Source organism: Agelaius tricolor, unplaced genomic scaffold, assembly GCF_023055355.1.
Source record: "Agelaius tricolor isolate 1412-34295 unplaced genomic scaffold, bAgeTri1.0.p SCAF_3, whole genome shotgun sequence".
Taxonomy (NCBI): Eukaryota; Metazoa; Chordata; class Aves; order Passeriformes; family Icteridae; genus Agelaius; species Agelaius tricolor.
In genome coordinates this window covers 49,803,751-49,825,324 of record NW_027269263.1, presented here as the reverse complement: position 1 = coordinate 49,825,324, position 21,574 = coordinate 49,803,751, and the positions used below count along the sequence as shown (strand labels likewise).

Below are 21,574 nucleotides of genomic sequence, written 5' to 3'. Positions count from 1 at the left end.
CTACTCTGTGGTTTCGGTTTCTAAATGGATGACTAACTATAAATGCATAATGGGTTTGAAAAATAATCTTATCCAGGGCAAATGGAAAACCAAAATCATCAACTTTGGAAAATGAAGGGTTCTACTAAAAATAACTGTAGTATTTCTGGTTTTGCCAAAACCAGTATTTTCAAATAAGTTGGGGACTAATGTATCTCAGTGGCCACTTCCTGAGCTTGAAGACAGATAGCAACAGTCTCCTTTTCCTTCCATTAAAAAACCAGCAGAATGAAATTACTACATGCAGACAATTTAACTCCTCCATGATAAGCTCACCAATGGCACTAAGAAGGCAGGCAAGAATCATACCAAATGTAGACCACTGTTCTTTGGAAGACCCATAAAGAACAGCTGAAAATGGGAGAGGCAGAAGGCCTGGAAAAGACTGAAGAGAGGACCAAGTAGCAGAGACTCTTTTCTGAAGCCTCAGGGGAAGTGCTAGATGGATGGAGAACTTAAAGCTCCTTAACTATTAGGAGATTATAGCAACAGAAGAAGCAATAGCTTTCCCCTCTGAGCACTTGGAATATGAGGGAATAATAAAACTTTTAGGCATCTACTGGCAAGGCAAAATTCACAGTGAATAGGCAGCATTTAGTCCTCAGGCATGGGTCAGGAATGACAGCACAGCATTACCTCCCCAAACATCTGCCTCCTGGGAGAGTCAGTGGTGTGCCACCCAGCTTCCTCAAAGGTGGGAAAATTGCTGCTTTCCTCCTTCTTGTCTGTTTTTTATTTCACTCTATAGTTTTGTCATACTCAGAAACTGCCAAAACCCCAAGAACTTTCAAAATGGAACTCAGAAGCTTAAGAAAAACAAAGGAAAGCTTCAGTCTCCATAGCTCAACTGTTATGTCAAAGTACATTTTAGGTAACTTTAAAAAATTACTAGCTCCAGAAAGGTGTCAAAAATGAAACCTCATAGCTTGATAGTTGAAATATGACACTTTGACTATTAATGCAACAGGAAAAATTAGCTTCCTCAAAGCATTTGTTCCATGGGTCACATGAAAAGAAGGGGCAAAGACTTTTTTATAGGTAGTATTTGGTAGCAAATGTTAAAAGAAGTCAAATACCTAATTATCTTATTTGAAGAGAGGAACAGCTGGTATGTTTCAGTGAAGATAAACGTCCAGAGTCTATCCTTGCTGTGTGAGAGTTGATCTTTTTTCTTCACAGGCTTTTCTGAAATTAGCCACTGCCTTACTTGGCAGCAGAAGAGGAAGCTACGGCTAAGCATCAAGTAATTAATTCTTAAGCTCCAAGAAAGGTAATATTAAGTATGCTTATCCATATATTTTTCTGAATTATGTATGCATGGGAAGATAGAAATTGTGATGAAGCTGGGAAGGGAGCAAGATTCCTCTATTTTAGAGGGTTTTTTTCCAAAAAAATGTTAAACAACACAAATTAAAAAAAAAAAAAGCCGTGCTAGTAAGATGAATGTCACACTTTCTGGAGAAGAGTATAAATGAGCATTTTAAAACAGAAGACTTTGCAGACACAGATTGTGTTTTCCACATCAACTGCAACTTTTCCTTTTGTAATTTATACTGTAATTTGAAAATGCCAATTGAAGGGTTATGCAAGCTTCTGCTGTGAAACAAAAACTGGAAGGTGCTTCCACATTTCTCTCTAAATTAAGATGAAGCAAAGAGATGAAAAATATTCTAATTAATGGAATTTCTAAAAAGCTTTATTTTCAATGAAATTGTACAGTGGCTTCCTTCTGTGATCAGCTTTATATTCTTGATTGAATATCTCAGCTTGTTTTTTTCCTACCGATCAAAAGCATCCCCACCCAGGTCCTCCATGTTCATGCACTAATCTTTCAGATGCCAATCTTCAGTGCCCAAATCAAAGTTGTTAGCAGGAGCAGCTCCTATGCACTACATGGCTCGTGGCTTTTGAAGATGGCTGAGTGAATCTCCCTCATTCCCAGTGCTCCTCTTGGAGGTTACTCACACCTCTCTTACAGGAATGCTGGAGTACACTCTGTGCTTTCCTGTAATGTCCACTCAAGTAGCCAGTCGTAGGGACCCCAGTGGCAAAGCTCCCCCCTTACCTCCTCATGCCACAAGCCAGGATTTTGCACATCTGCCCTCTGAGAGTCAGGCAGAGGTCCCTGCCTGCCTTGTCTCCCTTGCTCTTCACACCATCTCTCCTCCTTTCTGCAGAAGGCTGTCACACTTTGGTTCCCACCCGTGCCTCGTGGCTCCTGCTGGAAGCACAGGGCCCAGTGAAGAGTGCAATGCAGCCAGGAGTGTGAGCAGCTGCTTCCTACCACATGCCTGCCAGCAGATAGAGGTGAGGAAGCCAAGAATGTGTGTGTATAGAGGCACATATGTTACCACTCTCCTTCCTATTGTCCTCCCTGGCCAGCTAGGTCAGAAGTCAGCAGCAGGGGTGCCAGCAGGGTTTGAATGGGGCACAGCAGGATCGAGGGCTCAAGGCCAAGGGATCTGCAAGAGGCAGCATTTCCTGGCTCCCATGGGGTTCCCCTAGACACAAGGCATGATGGCCCCCAACAGCATGATGTCACTTCAAGGGACAAGATTTCTCAACTCTTGAGTTTACAGGCATAGCCTTTATGGGTCAGCCTCTCATTTGAGAAAGCAAAACCTGGCATAGCCCTCTGAAGAGACTGCCAACCTACAGCTGCTAATTTATGAATTACTAATTCATAAATGTAGAGCTTTGGGGAGGTCTCTTTGTCAGGAAAGCAGCACAGACTGTCTCTTTCTGACAAGCAGAAGCAGTACAGCAGGGAGTTAGAGGAGTTATGAGACACACCCCACTCCCTGGTCTCCAGCACTCATATGTGTGGGCTTTAAGTCTTTTTTTTTTTCCTACAGTGATTCAGAGGCACCACTCAGCTGCCTGACCTGCTAGACTTAGGACTACTGCAGCACCTCATGAATATCAATCCTCTCCCACCCTATTCACCTTCACCAAATGAGCATCAAAGACTCTCCCAAAGTGCTTGGGAGGGAAAGTTAACATTTACTGTATATTAAATGTGAACTGGATACACTTCAGTTCACCTTTGCTTTTACATACAAGTCAGAAGGTTGAATCATACTGGGACAGGACTGACCTACTCAGGTTTTGCTCAAGTTATTGAGGTTGCCTAGTTATTCCTTTTAAGCCAGACTCTTAAAGAGTCTGGCAGACAAAGCTGCAGGGGAGCTTCAATGTTTCTGAAAATCTCATTAGGCATCTAGCTGTAACCTGAACCCACAGCCTTAGCATACAAGTATTTGACCTTTCATTACTAGACCCATGTTCTGCAGAGGAGATGCTATTGTGAGAGCTCTGCCCTGTCTCCTGTGAACATTCTCAAACAGCTACATTACACATCCTGAGGTGCTGAGAAACTCCTACATTGCAAGGAAGAGAGGACAACACAGAAGATTTAAAGAGGGCTCCTTTCAGCTTCCAGTGCATGGGATTAGATATACAATCATTCTGGGTTCAGAGAAAAATTGGACACTTTCTTATGCTGAGACCCATTTATTCAGAATTAACGGCATGTCTCTGTATTCAACTGAGACATGTCCTGCACAGCCAGTCCCTCTGCCAGGAGCTAACTAAGCCCCAAGGATGGAGGGAAAGAAGAGAGAAAGAAGCAAGCTGCATTTTTGCCTTGTCTGCCAGACTTCTCCCTAGGACTGAAAACCTAACTTGCAAAGAATGAGTTTCCTTACATGAACATTTTTAAGGCAGAGTACAGCAAATGCTAGTCCCCAGCCCTGCAGCAGCAGCTTCTGCTAGGGCAGATGTAGGGATCATAAAACCAAGGGAGGGGAAAAAAAAGTAAATAAAAATCTTGATTCCATGCATTCTTGATTCCTACAAGGCAGTGTAAGAGCACAACAGGATTCTGAAGTGCATATTTGTATTTTCCATGCTACAGGCAAACAAACCACCCTAGACACTGACTCCTTAACACTCAGGACAGATGATAAGCACAACTCACCCATCACTGGCACAACCCCCCAACTTTTAACAGTCAGTTTATTTAAAACCTGCAAGCTAGATTTGTGCCTCCTGCACAGAGAGGTCTAGTATGCCAAGTTGCAATCCAAAGTGACTCTTACTACCAGACTATAAACCCCAGAAAATAGGGCTAAGAGTTCATTATGAAGCTGGTGACAGACTCCTAATTATAGTGGTGCTATCAAGCATGATAAAGGCTGGTTGGTTTTATTATAGTCTCATCCAAAGACTTGTTGGATGCTGGATTAGCTCATCTTTTCATTCCTGTTGAACTGCCATATGTTTCTTTTTCTCCTTTATGTAGCATTTGGCAGGAGTTATTTGTCAGCATTTAGAAAAAGAAAACATGTCTCCAGAAACTTAATTTCTAGTTCTTTCCCTGCAAAGTTTCTTGTTTTACCTGTTAAAACCTTAGAAATTGCATTTTCATGTCTAAAGCCAAACTGGATGAGAAAAAGTCACGATTAAAGCATGAAATATAGACAGTCTTAAACTGTCCTGATCACAATACTGCAGTATAACATCTCAGTATACTTTAAAGAAACAGATACCTCCATAAAAAGCTGTCTCTCTCTCCCTCCCCTTCCACATCAACTCTGCCCGATTTCATATCCACTTCAAATATCTGCAAGTAAATCAGAGCAAAATGCAGCATTTTACTAACAGATTTGATTATTTATTCATCACTACCACCTACCAGCATTGTTGCAAAGATCCAAGTTACACAGAACAAGTCACAGGAATAAAAACAATATTAATTCAGGCTTTTTTAAAAAGCCTCTTGTTTGCAGCTGTAAATCCACTGAATATCACAAGCTTAGTTAATATACCATAGGAGAAAGGATTTAATTGCTTCTAATGCCAGATATGAGAGAGTTGGGAAGAACTAAGCAGCACCTGTATGGAGGCAAACCTGGAAACCAGAACAGTACTGTGGCTGGACAGAAAAGAGAGCTCCAACAGTCATTTCTTGACTTCATAAACTTTGGAGAAAAACTGAAGCAATGGCAGAGCCTCACAGAGGTAGCCAGAGGACAGGCAGATTATTTCACCTGTGCATCAAAACATGTCAGAAAAGGTGGAGTAGGTGACATCATCAGCTTTAAATATGGAGCAAAATTCAGTAACAGATAAGGATTTTACTGACCCATGTCCTTTGAATCAGAGACACTTAAAACATCACTTCCCACTGCCCTCCTCCCCTCCCTCAGCTTCCTCTTCAATAAGAGCACTTCTGCTATGGTAAACAAGGTATTCTTCTGAAGGCATCTCCTGTGAGTGACATACCCCCCAAACAAATGTCATGGGCTCATCTCCAGACAGAAGAAGCACAGTTTATTTCAGAGGAAAAAAAAAAAAAAAGAAATGGCCTTGAAAAGCCACAGAAAGTGACCTAGGGGCAAGATGATGAGAACTAATAGAGCACTTGTGAGAAAAGGAAGGTCACCTGTCACAGTTGCTATTCAGCTCTGCTAAGTGGTTTTATTGATGGGTCATTAAAGGATTCTCATCCACCTTCAGCCTCAAAGTAGTTTTATAAAACAGACAATCAGAAAAAAAAAAGAAAACAAAACTGCCTTAGGTTTAAAGTGTCTTAGCCTGATATCATTATGCACCAAGAAGTTCATAATGAAGGTATGAATTTTAATTAAATTTTATTTTTAAATTTAAGTGCAGTCTTCCTGCAGCCATACCTCATCACCAAATGAAAGTTCATGTCTTTGGATAGCTGAACCCCACCATAATCCAGTTTGCCTGAAAATAAGTAGTATAATTGATTTCATGCTCCTCTGAGCCCTTTGGTGTAGGCTTTCGGCTGCCCCACCACTTGCAGGTGTAGATATGTAGCAGATAAAGATTAATGCTGGCGTGCCAACCCAGAGATGCTGAGCCTGCCAATTTTAGTAGCTCTGCAAAACAAGCTGTGAGATGCTCCCACAATTTCGATGTAAGTAGGCCAATAGAAAACTGAATGAATAAGACCATTTTGATGGCTAGGCCATTGCTACTGTAAGCAGAGGACTGGCAGCATAGTTAAAAGCAGACAGACTTCCTTGCTTTCCCCTTTTTTTTTCCCTTCAGACACTGGAAGTGAGTGCTGTAGCGGGGGGACTGAAATTTCACCAGCACCTGCAGTAACATGCAGGCACGAGTAGCACCCAGCTTCAATAGTGTCTATACAGCATACCAAAGAACAACTAAAGAGCCACATGTTACTGGTGAAAAACCTACAGTGAACAAGAGTAAAAGTAATTTCAGTGTTGATTGCCTGTAGTGTTCTATGATAAATGTGATTTTTGCCATTATATCCAGAAAAAAACCCCAAAAAACTATTGACAAATACTATCAATAAATATGATTTTTGGCTTGCATTTTGTAGCTTAACAGATGACAGTTACAAGGAATGTATTAAGCTAACTGCTACTGTGAACAGCATATAGGTGCATACACCTCTATTACCTATAGGGACCTCTACATAACTTATACCCCCCCTTAAACTCCCAAAAGCACTCAAAAATTGTCTTGCAAACACTAATGAATTCTGCCCCATTTAAATCTTTGTGTGGCCCAGGCTCAGTCAAGAGCCATAGGGAATTGGGCACCTCATGTCCCCAGTGTCTGTGCACAGAGCCAGGCTCCTGGGGCTGGGTAGGAACCAGTTTCCCCTCTCTGAAGACCAGACTTGCACAGCCCACAGGCATCACCTCTATGGGCAAATTAGCTGCCATGAATTAAAGAGCTGCAGGCTGGTGTTAACTGAAATGTTTTCAGAACTTGAATGTCAGCCTATTTTGATCAATATTCAGAGAAAAGGCAAAAGCATCTGTGACAGCAACTCCCCTCTGTTGCCAAATCCTGCCTCTGAGCTGTAAAAAGAAAAGGTCACTTAAATTTAACAGGACTAACAAGGTATTTTCTCAGTCCTCTTTCTCGGAAACAGCTGAGCTGCTCTGGCTAAATGCTGTTTTTTCTTTTTAAACAATAATAACAGAATATTCAGCAAGAGGCAGACACCAAGTTAAATCTCAATGCAAGCTTTTAAAAACTGGCAAACTTGTAAGTGGCTGAAAATAGAGTCTTATAATGGAAAGTGTCAAACAACCTTGATAATAGGCAGCATTACCAGTCTGCTCTGTAATTCAAAATTATGTTTTATTATAGTGTTAAATATGCCTAAGCTCCATTTACCAGTTCCACCATTGCCAGCCCAAGAGCAGCTGCTGGCCGATGGCAAATTAACAAGTTGTAGTTTTCCTGGTGTAGACAAGAGGATAGTTGTTTCTGGCTTTCAGCAGTTGGAGCAGGTTCATCTCAGCAGTTTTTATAGAGCTGAGCATATTGGCATAAGGCCATTAACACATTTCTCAGGTGGCTCCCTGCAGTAATAAGGTGGCCTGAACATATGAAAAGTAAGATCAAGCCATGTTTTTCCAGAAGCTGGTGTAAATGTAGTCAGCAGGTGATCTTGAAGAAAGTACGACAAAGTACACACATTCCAGAGTTTCTGCTATTTTGGAAAACAAAATATAACTCCAGTTGACACTTGGGAGGCCCAGGGCCTTTACTGTATCACAGGATGAGATTTATATGGTCAGGCTCAGAAAGGGGTCTGAGGACATTTCTTCTGAAACAAAGTAAGAAGTGGTCTGGTTCTATATTTCCTTCAGGAGAATGAATGGCCATTACAGAGCCAAACCATGAAGACCATCAATCTTTTCCTGCAAAAGATGAGCCACATGAGTTCCCAGCCTAAAAGACTGTCACTTTTCAAAAATTCAGAAGTTTTTAATGGCCTCCAAGAAGCTCCTCAGATAAATCATGCAAAAGGGCCTTTTCCAAGGTGCCAGAATCACATGACACCAATCAACCTTTCACCACCCAGGGCCAGTCTGTAAGAAAGGCCGCCAGCTCTAAGTCTAAAATTGAAACTGCAGCTCACATTGTTCCTATGGAATAAAAAAAAGAGGGGATAGACACGACACCCTTCCTAGGCTGCATGCCCTGGGGAAGCCAGATTTTGGCCATCACACCAACCCTGGAAGCAAACCACTACCTTGGGTGTGCCAGAGAGCAGCTGCCCAGCGCCAGCAGTACTGAGGATAACACTTCACATGAGGATAGACAGGAGAGCATGAAAGATGAGTAGCTGCTGTCAGCACTGGGCTGGGCACCCACTGGCATCTCTCCCAGACAAGTCGCAGCAGGGAGCTGAGGCAGTTGCTGGCACAGCATCACAGTGACACAAACATGACCATATCCCCTTCTTCTCGTCTCCCAGTTAACTCCCTCAGACACTTTCACACTTTATTCTTCCCTCCACAAATCAAATGGCCCCTCTTGGGAGCCAAGGTTGAGGCATGGTGATGATTTGGGGCTGTGACACATAAGATCCCAGAGGAACCAGGGCTAGACCACGTTGTTCAACTTTCATTTCTATGTCTCCAAAGTGAGACTAGCAGTGCTCACTGGCACAGAGTTACAATGATACATTTTTGAAACTTCAAAATATCCACATATAACAGTAAAGGATCCAGAGAAAGATTCTGCTAGCAGTATATACTAGCAAAAATAATGGATTCAAATCAACCGTGCTGCTCAGCACAGCAGTTCAGTCGACTGCGCCTTTCACCCTGGGGATGTCAGGAGGCACATCCCTGGGTAGTGAGACAGAAACCACTGCAAACACAGGCAGGTGCTGCCCCAAAGGTGGTGAGCATTATTTCATCACACTGGCACACAGGGTCAGGGGCCAGTTTCCAACTACTGGTAGTGCTGGCTCCTTTTTTACCTGGTACATGCACAAGTTGAAATGCAAAGTGGGCACTGGATGTTTTTCAGAGAGATTAAATAATCTTTTGATCTTGAGAACAGAGGGCAGCATCTTCAGAGGCTGCATGTGCATCTTTTTCTGATTATCAAATCCCTTTGAGGTATCTTAGAGAGGACATGCTCAAAACACCTCAAGTCTCAGGCTGTTTGGCTAATCTAGATTCCAAAAATCTTGTCTGTATTCAGCAGAAGTATGATTTGTTTCTTAAACACCTCTTACAGCCTCTCAGCTACATTTCCCCCATCTCAGGAGTAAATTCTACTTCTCTGATTCTTTCTCTATGTCTTAAAAAAGCAGAATCTTTTACTAACCACTGGTTCCAAAGGATCAGCTCAACATCTCTGTGGCTTCAGACCCACTTGTTGCAGGACTCCTGTATACTCTGAAAAGCATCCAGAAGAGCTCAGTTTTTAATTCTAAGTCCACCAGGGCCAAGGTGAGAAGCTGCTGAACTCTCAAATGATCCTATATGGAAGAGTGAGGAGAAGGGAGAAACAAGATATTTTCTCATAGGAGGTAATGGGGATCCATAGATCAGTAGATCTTAGACTAAAAACCAAGATTCTCCTACAAGAAGGAAGCAGTAGAAAAACATTTTTACAAATTGTACCACCACAATTGTTGTCATCTTATTTCAAAGCTCCCATAACTTCTCTGTGATTTCTCACATGTAGCTCCTCACAGCACTGACTCCAGAAGTCACTGCACAGCCAGCAAACTCCAACTCTCTTCTCACCCAGCTAACCCACTCTTTTGTAGCACTCGTCTTCTTATTGGACTCAGCTGTGTCCTATTAAGGGCAGGCCTGTTCCTAATCTTTGGTGATTAGCACAGCTGTAACTCCTCAGGTGTGAGACTGCCTTCTGCACTATTCTCTTACATTCTATCCCTCCACAGACAATAGTAGCATAGAGGCTCACTAGACTATTCTCAGGGACAGAGATGCAGCAGGCTGGACTTCTCTGTTAGATTCCAGCTAACTCTTCCATGTACAGTGACTGATGGCTATCATACTAAATGAACAAACATACCATCTGAACTTGTCACTTCTACTTTTCAGAAAACAATCTCATTAGAAAAATAGCCTTATGAGGCAGAGAAGCAAAGAATTGCAATCCTTCTAAATAGAGGCTCTAACAAGTATCAAGTGCTGTGACTGAAGGAGTAGCTGTACACTAAGTCTGTTTAAGCAGCAAACATGGCTCAAGGAATTGCCACATATGCCTCTGTATGCTTCAGCATCAGCTGTGCCCATTCCTGTACCATACATTGTTAATTGGCACCCAAGGCAGAATGGATTTTAAAAAATAGACAAAACTATAAAGTTGTTTGTATTTTAAAGAAAATTAATAAACCAACTTAGTTCAGTTGTCCCTGGCCATGAAAGCACTGAGAACAACAGAAGAAGAAGACATCCTCCTTAGGATGACCAGTAGAAAGGCACTTAGGGGAAGCTTAAGATATTCCACAAAGAGATGTGAAGTTTGGAACACGACTGGAGCCTGTGTCCTAGTTCTGCCTATAGCACTGGTGTGGATATGGCAGAGCAGTCATTTACAGAAACATCTTGCAGTGCTTCAATATGGAAATATTCCTGGTAACTATGCCAGTCCAAACTAAAAATAAAATATAAGTGTTAGTCATTTGATCTCTGTCCAAAATCCTGGACAATTCATTGCAGGAAGTTTCTCTGTGAAACAAGGACAACAGTAATAATACCCAACAGCTCTCAAAGCTATGACTGCTGAGATGGTATTTTTTTCTTATATAACTTTCTCTCCTATAATGGGATTTGTTATAAATATACACACACATATATATATATATACACACACATACCTCAGCCTTATGGTATTGATAAGGATTTTTCTTTGCAAACTACTGTTTACTTCAAACGAGGACTGTCATCAGTGGAGAAGCAACTTGTTCAGGCAGGAAGGTGTAAGAGAAAATGACTGTTCAGCATTCAAGGAGGAGAAATAACTACTCTGCCCCAGTTCTCTCACTAAAGAAGTACACTGCAAATTGAGAGAGCTTTATAAATAAGAAAAAAATATGTGTGTTGCCACAGTGTTTTCTATTTGAAATGCAGGAAGACATGGGGGTCAAAGTGGGAGAGAGAGGGACATACTCCAATCCTTTGGCTGTTTTAGGGAAGGGCCCAGCTATAGCTCTGTCAAAGAAACTGAAGACACTGAAAAAGGGAGTGAAATAAAGTGCTGCAGCAAAATTTTGATGGAGCATATCAGGAAATTTGGGCTGGTTTTTCTGCATGAGAAGAGAAATGAGCAGAGGTAGCACAAGCAGCACTTCTCAAGTTTCCTCCAGGCTGGGGAGAGCACGGCCACCTCGCAGCTTCCTCCTCCCTCCCCAAACCACAGACTCCTTTCCCAGCCTGCAATCTCTCTTCCCACTGCTCTGGCAAGTCTTTCTCTTTCCTTTCTCTGTCTAAGCTCCAAGTTGCCAAGCAGGTTAAAAAACCAAAACAAAACAGAAAAGAGCTGAACATATCTGCAGAAGGATGTGGGAGTTAGGGAGATCCTGTGTCATGTTAACAGACCACAAGTGTTTTGTGCAAGAATCACCTTTCTGATACTGTTGGGAAAATTATTAAGTTGTTTTAAAAACATGGATGGATGGATAGATAGATGGATGGATGAATGGATGGATACCTAATTTCCTCAGATAACAATCCACTGTGTTATTTTCTCTCCAGAATACACATCATTAAATATAAGAATTTCCCATTAGCAGTGCAAGAACATTAAGATTCAAATAAAATGGGAAGCAGAACAGCAAAGTAAATATGCAAGGGCAAAATACCACGGAGCCAACTGAATTAGCACAACTACTCAGCTTTCTTCATGTCTAGCTGAAATCTGTTTAAAGATTGAAAGCATTCAACAAGACTAAGTGATGCTGAGAGCAGGAGGAAAGAGTTTCAAAGAGCTCATTTCAAAGAGCTCATTAATATCCCTTAATATTGTAGGATATTACCTAAAATTAAGTTGAAGCAAGCCATATCTGTAAGATTAGACTATAGCTGAATTGCAGGTTCTAATAGCAATAGAAAGCAAATCTGACTGTGAACAGATCAGCGTTATATCCTCATCAGACACCTTTCAGGAAAATGGAGAAGCAAATGTGTCCCTAAAGCTGCCATTAGCACAGCATGGGCTGCTGGGTGTATCTGGCCCAGGTGCCCCAGCTTTAGCAGTGGCTTTCCACTCACCAGCCTTTTGCTGGAAAACCTGAGGCTTTCAGGCACACCAAAATGGAGACTCAGGCACCCGCCCAACCTGCCACGGGAGTATTTCACTGGAGTTTTGGAAGCCAGCAGGTACCATTTTCTGAGAAAGTCACAGAAGACATTATACATTTTTTAAAGTTAAAATGTTGAGCTGTCAGCCCAAATCATTTGCTCCCACAAGTTTATAAGTGTGAGTCGAGAAGCTGCTGAGGTTGAAGACTTGTTAAATACCACATAATAAGAATGTTTCAGACAACAAAACATGAAGTGTTTTAGCAATATTTAGGGACTGAAAATAAGTTCACTGTGGAAACTGCAGACCATTTAAGACATTGATCTTGAGCACTTAAATGTTCAAAGAAAATGAAGAACATACAAAATTAAGATAGAGAATCAGGAAAATAGTCAATATAGCTCCAGGAAAATCAGACCTATAATCCTACCCAGAAAATGTCCCCAACCTGACAAATTTAGTTAAAGAAGGCACATGATGTCCTTCAGCACACTAAGCATCTTATAACTAAGCTCTTATAACTAAACAGTTCTATTTAAAAACAGATGTCACACAAGTTAACAAAGCAGATTAAATAGCTCATCATTCTCAACGATTATCATTCAATCCTTGGTACACCAGCTCTCCTCATCTTCATAAGAAACAAAACCTGAAGCAAAAATCTTCCAGGAATGTGGAAGTTCTAGTTAAGAAAGATAATGCTGGTACAAATCCATCATTCCATTAATTTGCCTGCAACCTGAACAAAAGCACAAATCAAGTTCAAAGATATGATGATGTGGATCATGAAGTACAATAAACTCAATTGAACAGCAGCACTGCTACTGTAACCAAACAAGACCACACAGAAAGCAGACCCAAAATTTAGTTCACAGTGTCGGAATATTATTTGGAAGAGAGTAACGTAAAAGATCATTAGGGTCATAGCTGTTTACCTGCTAGCACAGTCACTCCAGGGAAGTGGAGAGAGAGAGCCAATGTGATACTCCAACACACACAGCATCAAAGCACCATGTTGAAATTGTGAGATGTAATTACATCATTTAACATTGGACTTCCTAAAATGTATCTGTTTCTGACACTGCCTGCTTGAATCTAATGTCATTACATTGGTAAGAGCTCAGATGGGAGATATACACTCTATTTAGAACCAGACTTAAAGACAGACACTACAGCCAATCCATTCCATTTAGTAGATGGGAGGTAAAGAGAGGATGATAAAGAGGTAATAAGCATTGTCAGTGTCAGCTCATAGATGTTAGGTCTTTTTCTTAGAGGTGATTTGATCAGAGAATGCCAATCCACTGGATCAAGCTGTTCTTAGGAATTTGGCAGATTTTATAAGCACTCCCACACCTCACTGATGAAATAAATCCTTGAGGAAAGACCACTGGCTACTCCCCAGTCAATTTTCTTCACAGAAAAACCAAGGCAAACCAACATTATGGGTACACCTGCATCTGAACTGAAGAAAGGCTACAAAGTGCCTTTTCAACTCAGAATTAACCATTGCAGACTATTTTATTTTTCCTGTTTTTTCCAGTCAGCCTCTCACCTGTCAGACAGGGATCCTCAACTGCTTCCATGGGTCTGCTCTGACCTTTAAAGCAACAAGTGCAGGGGCTCATTTCCATCAAGATCTGACCCCAGCCTTTTCCAGGGCCAAACCAAAAGCCCCCTTTTTGGATAGACGAGCTTTGCTGTTCTGACATTGCTTCCCTCGCAACGTTTACCCACATTCAACACACACCAGGAAAAATGAAAATGTGACCTTAGCACAGGAATAATTGAGGACCATTCAGAAACCATTCAACAGACGTGGTAGAGTAATATAATGCAACTAACTTCTCTAAAGCAGTGTCTGTAGCTTCCAAGCTTCATCCTTATTGGAACATGGCACCGAATTTTTAATTATACTGCTATTATGAAGTGTTAATGAGCATTAGCCGATGACTCAGAATAATAATTACTAGGTGGTGCTATCATGAAGGTACAATTTTAGAAGCCAAGCAGGTGTTACTTTCCTGAATGATTCAAAAATCACAAGCAGCCAATCCTCCAGCTAATTGCACACGGAAGCTATGCACATCTGAAATGCCTTTTTTCACATGTCCAAAACAGGTGGAGAAGGAAGTTTTTCCTTAATGCTGCTAAGCTGATTGGTTGTCAGTGTTCAGAAATAATTCTCCAAGTACAAGGTTTGGCTTTTTCGTGATGTGTCAAGCATTTCTCTATTAAAAAGGTTAGGTTGCCTTGTCTTGTAGAAAGAAATATTTCAGGCTTGCTTCCACCTAAACCTCCCACAGCCCCCAATTCTGAATGTCAGTCATTTTGTATCAGTGGCAACAGCAGTAATAAATGCCTACTTGTAATTACAGCATATTGGTTCTGACATTACAGGGTCTGTAATAAATGAATAAAATAAATATATTAAAAACCTAATTAAAAAGAAACATTTAAAAGGGGGCTATTTTTTAAGTAGCAGAATACATATTTAAAAACAGTAAGTACCCCTGAAAAATTGCGCAGAGCAGTCTTATAGCTCTGAATTCTGGTAACTTGTTGGAAAAGACCTATTATAAAAGGCTTCCCTTTTGTCCCAAATTGTTCTCCAGGTTACCCCACTGCACCATAAATTGAATCATGAGAGGATTTCAATGTCTCCATTTCTAATGAAAAGCCAGCTGACTAGGGATATATCTATGACATTTGTACTACCGAGTATTTCAACACTAGATTGTTTGTGACAGCAATCCAAAAGTACTCAATCTCGCAACTCCCTTCTCTCCTGGGTGCTTCAGTAGCTCTTTTTTCAATCACTTGAAATAGCAATATGATAGAGTTACATGGGACTTGTTATGGGAATGATAGATAGCTGATTAAGTGTGTTTTTTTTTTTTTAAACACTGCTTTTTCTTTTCATATATTAAATCCTCTCCCACAGTACTGCTACTTACAACAATTCAATTAAAATTTTGGGTGATAGCCTGCTCTTAATTTCTTTATCAAATTAACTGGTGTGCAAAAAAAAAAAAAAAGGATGATTGGAAAGTCTTCCCCCATGATATGGTGATTTTTCTTTTTTGTAAGGAGTTTGCAGGGAGTCAGTGATAGAGGCAAGAAACAACAAAACCCTGGGCGTGTTGGGCCATCAGTTGTGACGTGGGCTGGTGGAGGAATCCTGTCTTCCACCACAAGCATGCCCATGGTGACTAATGCCTTCACACCCTGCAGCATGGGATCACACTCACCCCATGGTTATGTCATTTTTAAAGCATCTGGTGGTAATTTAGAAATACAAAACTAAAACCCAGACAGGCACGTACTTGGTAGATCTACTATTCACAAAAGCAGCGATGCAGTCACAGGTAAAACAAATAAATATTGAGGCTGACCCTTCTTTAAATCTGAGCTGGGAGTTTACTCGTTTACTACCTTGCTTTGAACACCAAGAAAAGAAGAATTATTCACCTGTTACAACTGGCAGTTGAGCAACACAGAAGAGATGTTTGCAGTGGTAGATAGATGAGCTTCATTACTTTGAAACTATCCTCTCGTACAGAAATGCTGTACCCATTTTAGGCCCATAGTAAAGCAGATTACCTTTATCTATTATCACTGCAAGCAATCTCCACTATATTTAAGTTATCACATTAGGCAAGCTGTCCTCATGGATGGTATACAGCCAATTAAAACACCACAAGAACAAGGAAATCTGACCTCCTCCAGATCCCTCATGTGCACACACTGCCTCAGAGCTCCTCAGTGGCCTCCTCCACTGGCTCATGCCACCAAACCCATGTTGGTGCTCAGCTCTAGAACCCCCAGCACAAACTGCAGAGATATTTAATACTGCAGGTAGTTTAAAGAGAGCAACCTTTTATGAAATTAATGGCATTTGTTCTCTTGGGCACCACTGGAATGTACTGAAGTGAACTCAATGTAGGATATAATTCAAGAAATGTAACTACATTCACTGAAGATATTTAAATGCTAATCTGTAAGTATGTTTGTTCCTTATTCCATCAGGATTTGTTTCCATTTCTTTGAGTGCTTGAGCTTCTCATTGGACAACACCATTTCCCTTAGAAGGCTGGAAGCAAAAGAAGATGACACTGCTGAACCTGGCCATTTCAACTGTTCACCTTCACACACACGATCATCCAGAGCCATCCCTTGCCACTCATTGCTGCATGAGCTCAAGACCCTTTTGAAAAACAGCCCAACCCACCCACTGTGATTGTGCTAAGCCTTTTTAATTAAGGCCCCTGGTACCATCTACTTTGATGCACAGCTTTGTGTTGTTTAGAAACCTGAGAGCTGTCCTGATAAGACAGGAAACATCCTCTAGTCCAGCTCACTCCCCTGAGAACAGACTTCATCTCACTTTCTGCAGAGCAGCCCAAACTAGTCATTAGGTTATTTCTGTTTTCAAGGAGATTGAGCCCTCCCAGGGGCAATTGAGCTTCCCTAGTTTAGGTGCTTATCTCAGGCTTGCATGAATCACCTCAGCCTTCCCTCTTCCCATCCCCTGATGATTGTTTGCTGTAAATAAATGTACAGAGCTAGAAATTAGGTGTCTTGCTGAAGACAGTCAGGGAAAATGAACCACATTTTAACAGTAGCCAGCAGCAGCCACTGAAGACCATTCATTTTTCATGCCAGATATCTTCCCAGATTTCTAAGAAAAATGAGTTTCAGGACTTCTTAAACTGAAAGTTGCATCAAGGCTTTAAAGTTACCAAAGGTCTTATTTTCTATGTATGTGCTTAATCTTTTTTCCATATCACTGGCATCTAAAAGCTTCCTGCAGCAATTCTGTGATTTAGCTTTCCTTGAACAGGAGAAGGGGCAGAAAAGGGAACCAGATTTTAGGCCTGCTGTCTGGTAATTGTATTGTTCCTAGTCTGTACTTTTAAATTGCATGATATTTTTTCTCTCGTGCTTTTTTTCCCCATCAGCTGAAGAGTTTTTTTTCTAAAAAAAGGTTCTGAAATGGTCAGAACCCTCCAGGGTATCTAAGATTCAAAAGCGTATGGATCTATAAAATCACAGGGATAATTATGATTTTGCTCTCCACTCCTCTCCTAGTATTTCTTATTTTCTATTTACTTTACTGACCACCACTGCACACTGAACTGACATTTAAAAAGTATTATCCACTGCACCTCCAATAGTATGTTGAGGCTTTTTAGCTCCTCAGAAAGAAGAGGATTATTTCCTTTCCCCCTTCATGCATTATTTTGCATTCCTCGACACTGCATTTCATTTCCCCATATTTCCAGCTCTGTGTGAAAGAGTCTCTGCAAGTAATTTAAGGCAGCTTCAGGTCAGATTACTGTAAATAATCTTGGTATTCTCTCCAAGTTCTGTCATCTACTTAAAATCAGATCATTGATGAATATGTTGAACAGCTCCAACAACAGATCTTTGACGGACTCATCCCAGTAATAGCTGCTAGAGAACAAGGATGCTAATCAGATATTGCATTTCTTTGTTTCCTATTTTTATTCACTTAGCACTTTTTCCTTAATTCCCTGATTACTGTGGTTCTAAAATATTTCTGTGAAATATAGCTTGTATTTTAATTTTCAAAGAAGCTTTTTACAAAGTACCAGCTAGATCTGCTATATCCATATAGTAGCTTCCCTCCAAAACTTGCACAGAATCACAAGAAGCAAATTCCCCTTACAGAAGACATGCTGTCTCCTCTCTGGTTCATTATATTTCTCTTATCTACTGCTTCTATTCCTATTCTGATTTCTACAACACTACTTAATACAGGAGCAAGATTTACTGATAATCTTCTTACACGACCCACAGAACCCCTCACTAGACTGCTATATTATTGGTTTATTTAAGCAGACAACAAACTAGGAGCAATTTCTTATTTTTATTCCTCTAGAGTTCTGCATGAACAGCATCCAGCTCCAGTGCCTTGTTACCAGAAATTGTTTGGATTTTTTTAGCGTGAAAAGCCTTTTAGAACTGACATTTCAAAAAGCACCAGGCGACTATCAAAGAGACATGTCTGGTCCAGTGAAGGCAAGTCCCTGCAATCTGGCTGCCTTGAAGATACCAACAGCAGTTTTAGCAAAGCTAAGGATCTGTAGCCCAAGAGCAGCAAAGGCATGAGAAACGACAGAGTACAAAGGTAAAAGGATAAGGGATGAGTCACGCTATTTAAAATAACTGACATCTAAGCTTCCCTTGATTTTGGCACCTAATAACACGCGTGTCCTCAGCCCACTCAGACTGGAGGACAGGGGTGTAGGCAGGAGCTCTGCTATGAACCTGCCACACACAGGTACCACCCTTAGCCCCCTGGGCTGGGACACCCTCATGCACACTGAGTCAGTCTGCAGTAACACCTCAGCCAATGCAGGTGCACCATTTCCCATGCACTGCAGGGATTTCCAGTGCTGAGGATCCCCCTCCACCCTAACAAGGAGAGGAGAAAAGATGAGCTCTCCCCTTAACTTCAGTAAACCTGGATCTGTCCTCCATTTAGGGTGGTGACAGCTGTAGCTTAGGTCCATGATGAAGGAAGGGATCAGAGTGGAATTTGAGCACATTACCACTATTTGCTTTGGTGAATGGCACTGTAGTTTGCAGTGGTTGTGCCAACCCCAAATATTTCCAGAGCAATGACTCAGATTATTTTCTTCCCATGGAAAAAAAACCCAACCATAAAGCCAAACACATGGGGCATCCCCATTCCTGTCCATATGTCTTTATTTTCATTGTGTGATTTTTGAGCAGCAATGCACTTCCATTGTTTTTGTCTTTCACTACATTTTTTTTAAATATAGGAATTCAATTGAAAGCTGGAATTATTTAGAGTGTGACTTCAGGGAACTGTGCTTAAAGAAAAAACACCCCATGAAATATTGCAAGATTCATGGAAGAAGTTGTACTTCAGAGCATACTTAAATGATGCAACAACAGTGGAAGTTTAGCATGTGTATCTGCCAGTAGATAATTAAATAGGTTTGCATCTTTCAATCATGCCATTTCATAAATGCACTTGCCCAAGCATTGTTCAATGTCACATTGACCATCCTGGCAAAGAGGCCAGGACTTCCAAGGCTGGATTGGTTTTACTGTCCCTCTCAGAAAACATATAAATCAGTGCTTAGAATTTATTTTTCTGGAACAAAAGGTCCAAGCAGAATATAGCTTTGTGGTTCCCTTCAATAATTTAAACACTATCAACATAAAATATATGTACTGCAGTTATATTTGTTATATTATTACTCCTATTTAGAATAAATATGATTCCAAAAGCTAGGAAAATTGTTATTACACTCAGATGATTGTTAATTCTTCCATCTTGAAGAAAAAAAAAAAAACAAATTTAGGAAGTTAAATTAATAGCACATAACACAAATAAACAGATTGTTAAAGAAGCTGTTTGAATTCTTCAAATTAATTTTTGCCAAGAGCCCATCTGGGACTGACTTCCATCACCACACTATGAGAGCTTCATTAGAAAGTTGTTATAACAATATTCCAGAAACAGCAGCAGAACATAGATTTTCTTTTCTCCCTTTAACACAGCTTGCAACTTTTCACACACAGAGATGAGCAGGAAAGACTCTGTCTCCCCTGTCTCCCTACAAAATGTCTACCTGCAATTTTCTTCTTCAGCTTCATATAGATATAGAAAACAAAACAGATCACTCCATGAATGAACAAGCAAACTAGCTGTCAGTCAGACCAGACAATCTTGGTACAAATAAAGGAAGATTACTGGAAAATACATGGTTTGATAGGGTGACAGAAATCACTCTTGTCAAGTTGTATTAATACACAGTGACTTGCAGGCTACTCTGGGTGCCTTACTTCTCCAAACTTCTTTTTTTTCCATGACTGTAAATGCTGAACTACATATTTCTTATGACCCCAGTACAGGGTGGCTGGATTGGTTTTGATATGATTCATAATCAACTGCTTTAAAATCTTATTTTTTCCCCCATGATTTAAGTGAATGTGTCATTGTCACTTGGGAACAAGCAACAAAAAGCATGAACAGGAACATGTTCAGCACAGTGAGCAAGGCCAAATATTTTTGGATCTCTGTCTTCCAGCACAACTAGAATAATTTCAAAGTTTCTCCTGTAGACCTTGCTGAAAACTCCTACCACTCACTGAGAATTCAGAAGTGGCTGTGCCAATGCAGCCTTTCATTTTAATTAAATCTAAAAATCAGGAGTTATTTAACATTATTTTATACTGCTTATAGCAGTAATTGGACTCTATGTGCCTTTTTTTTTTATTTTTTGCAGCCAAGGGCATAATTCTGGCAGGTTCACACAGCTTTTGCTCAGAAGCCCCGAGTACACAGATCCTTCAAGCCAATTGGGACACAGCTAACAGATGCTCAGAGACGAGCAGTGTTATGGGTGGTTTTTATAAGGGCTCGGCTCTCTTTGGCTGCTAGACAGGATTCCTCACAGAGGTGAGCCAGGAAAAACTAATACCTAAGTAGAAGTTCCTTTGCAAGGCAATTACAACGCAGCTAATGCCCATGTCTTTTCCAGGGCTATGATAAACTCAGCTCCAATGCAGGAAAAAATGAGGTTACTGGAGAGGAACCCAGGCACAGGCACTGAAAATCTCATTCAGAGTACAAGGGCCTTCAGCCTCGGCCCCTCTCCAGCTCCATTACCCACTGATCTTGTGACTCATCCTGCATGAGAAGACTCGTTGTGACCATAGATACAGCCCAAGCTTGATCACTTTGTTTTGGACTAGAACAAAATTAGAGTGATTTAGCTATAGAAGTGTGTACAAGGTGGACAAGGTGCACACCTAGCTCAGCACTCCTGTCACTCTGGGGGAAAATGTCCCCGGCTCCCCTCCAGCCCGGTCGGGCTGTCTGTACTTATGGCAGATGAGGCTATGCCTTCAGTTCTGTCACTAAGGAGCTGAAGTAAAAGTTTCTCCAGCTTTCAAGGAGTTCCTTGGACTCTGTTATACCAGGTTTTAGCAAGTGAGCAGCAACTTTGGGGAGGGGTGGGAAGTGCAGAAGCACCTGGGGAAGGATGCCGCTGCACCTTGCCAATCCTCTGGCAGCGGCAAAGCTGGTTTGGGGAGCTGCCTCCTTCCCACTGCTGCCACCCCTATGCATCCCTGCCTGCACAGGAGAGCTACCACACCTTTCCCCTGTGCTAATTCAGCTGCTTACCTAACCACAGCCAAGCTGGGTACACGTTCACACATAGAGTTTAAAAATAAAACCTCCAAAAGAGCACTACGTTCTTTAAAAAAACCCAAACAAATCACCCCCAAATCAAAACATCTCCCAGGTCTGGCACGAAGCACAGCCCTTCCAGAGGCTGAATCAGCTGGGGAGGAAGCAGTTCCCACCAGCTGCAGAGAATGAGAAAGAGGCACAAGGAACAGGGGGCAGGATGGAAACCACCGAACTCCACCCTTG

General features: G+C 41.2%; 1 protein-coding gene across 9 annotated transcripts in view; it reads right to left on the bottom strand.

Moving 5' to 3' along the window:
- Positions 1-21,574, bottom strand: part of PLXNB2 (plexin B2) — a 251,654-nt gene that overhangs the window by 202,469 nt on the left and 27,611 nt on the right. For 3 of the 9 annotated variants that reach the window (XM_071423798.1, XM_071423795.1, XM_071423800.1), the window contains exon 3: positions 4,590-4,663. The exons of the other annotated variants lie outside the window; for them this stretch is intronic. The gene's annotated coding sequence lies outside the window, so the exon portion shown is untranslated. The remainder of the gene's footprint in view (positions 1-4,589; positions 4,664-21,574) is intronic. 9 annotated transcript variants of the gene reach the window in all.